Here is a 2,656-nt window from a genome sequence, read left to right as displayed (position 1 = left end):
TGTTCCAGATGTTATGATTCCATATCTAGCACCACATTCTGAACTAAAAAATATATTCAGGAGATTGACTTCCAACCTCCTTGGTAAAGTAACATAATAAATTATCTTATTTACCCCTTAGTTATGTTGTAGAAGAGTTTGTAAGTGGTTTGTAAGAACAGGGTTATTTGATGCTCATTTTTCCCTAAAACACATTATGATTGATAATAAATTTCACTAAGAAGAATGAATGCTTTTGACTTTGTTTTACTTACGATGAAAAGCAACATAAGAGCTGATTGTTCTCATATTTACGAAAAACAAAAAGAAAATAAAGCAAATAACAGTAAAAGTGGGGCTTGGAAAAATTTGATTAGAGACAAAGAAGTTACAGGACTTCGGGGGATTTTCTAGAATCTGGGTATTTTCAGAGGCCATAGGATCAAACAGTTCCTATATTGGCCACCAGATGGCCGTATGAGACCAGAGCTTTGTGTGTAAGCAAATTGGTTGTGGTGGTAAGTGGTGGTAAGGGCAGTTTTCAGTAAATTGGAGATTAGTCAGAAAGTACACAACTGCCCAGCTTCTGTTTTTACTGCATCTCCTCAAATAGATCGCCTTCAAAACATCCATCCACCAGTGTGATATTTTAGAAATGGAATTCAGATGACTATATTTTCTTGCTCAGAACTCTCTAATGGCTTCAGAGCACTGGTAGAATAAACTCCAGACTTCTTATCCTGGTTTACAAAACCCTCATGACCTGGCCCATGTCTGCTTCTCTGAACTTATCTCATAACATTCTCCCCATAATCTGACTGCATTCTAAACACACTAGCCTCTGTGCTTTTTAAAAGAACAATGTTTGCTCCCATTCATGGTCCCATTTGCCTAGATGCTCTTATTCACATCTTCAAATGGCTGGTTCCTTCTTATCCTTCAGGTCTCAGCTCAAGGTCACTATAGATTAAGTCCATTCAATGTAAAGTATTAACCTAACTATTTCCCAACACATCACTTTAGTTTAATTCTCTGACTAAGCCTTAATCATGATCCATTTCCTTCCCTCTTCTTTCCTTCCTTCCTTCCTTCCTTCCTTCCTTCCTTCCTTCCTTCCTTCCTTCCTTCCTTCCATCCATCAACCATCATCATGTTTGTTATGATCTATTTGTTATCAGTTCCTCCCCACTGAAATGCAAATCCCTGAGGGCTGGAACTTTGTATCATTCATTGCCATGTATCTCATTACTAGACTAGTGGCCATTCTTGTATAGAGAATGAATGAAGGAAGGCTTTAGATATTTATAAGCTAGATGTTTATAGCTCAAGAAGTACTAGTATTTGGATAATTATATAGAAAACTTGCCATAACTGATTTAACTTTCAGGTGTTTTTTTTTTTTAATCTACGTCTTTTAAAAAATCAAACATTTACTGAGCAGCAATTAAGTGCCAGGCATTGTTATAGGTACCAGAGAGAATCCTGAGCTGAATGTTAGTAACAAAAGTTATATTTTTGGAGCTGAGTCTAAATGATAAGGGTTTTAAACATATTATACCATTTAATACTTGCAATGATAATCTTAGGCAGGTGCTTCAATCCCTGATTTCATTTTACAGGCTAGGAAGCTAAATTTAGTTAAGTAATTTACCTGAAATAGCATGTGTATTTAATTATGGAACTGGGACTCAAACCTGTTAGAAAACAGTCAAGCCTGAAGAAGTCATCAAAGAAGATGAACAATGAGCTTAGGCTCCAGGCATGCCAGATAATAGAAGTATCAGACAGTGAGTACAACATGATTAAAGGTATAAAGTGAGAAATTAAGTATCAAAATGAGAACAAGACTATCATAGTGGTCCAGATATATTTCACAAAGATCCAAAAAGAATTTCTAAAAATAAAAATATAGTAATTGAAATAAAAATCTCAGTGAGTAAGACAAAGTCCATGTAGAGGTAAACAGAGTTAGTGAACAGATAAATAGAGAATTAGTGAACTGGAAGATCAATCTAAGGAAATTATCAAGAATACAGGACAGAAAAAGATTAAGGGATGGAAATATAGTAAAGAGAAGTTTAGAGATGTAGAGAACAGAATTAGAAGGTCCAACGTATTTCTAGTAGAAGTTTTAGAATGAAATAAGAGAAAGTAGGGGGAGGGAAATACTCAGTTTATGGCTGAAATTTTGAAAAAATTGATTCATCACGTATATCTCCAGATTAGAAATTTCAACATACCCTGAGCTGAATAAATAAAATAAATCCACATATAAATACATCCTGATGAAACTTCAAAACATCACAGGCAAACAGATCTTAAAACTAAGCAGAGAAAAAGATGTAGCTCATCTACAAAAGAATGACTATTAAACTGACAGAATACTTATCAAGCAAAATAAATGCTCGATTATACTGGAATTATATTTTCAAAGTGCCAAGGAAAAAATGGTTAGCAAAAATTCTATGGAATCAGGGAGGAGACCAAGATGGCGGCATAGGTAAACACCGCAGAGACTGCTGCCGCAAACAACCACTTCAAAAATACAACTAAAAGACGGAAGGTCATCACCCCAGAACCACAGGAAGGCTGGCTGAGGAGAGACTCTTCAACTAGAAGGAAAGACAACAGCATACCGAGGCTCAGAGGAGGCGCAGTGTGGAAAATATAAAGGTGC

This window comes from Myotis brandtii, unplaced genomic scaffold (genome assembly GCF_000412655.1).
Source record: "Myotis brandtii unplaced genomic scaffold, ASM41265v1 scaffold116, whole genome shotgun sequence".
NCBI lineage: Eukaryota > Metazoa > Chordata > Mammalia > Chiroptera > Vespertilionidae > Myotis > Myotis brandtii.
This window is presented reverse-complemented; position numbering follows the sequence as displayed.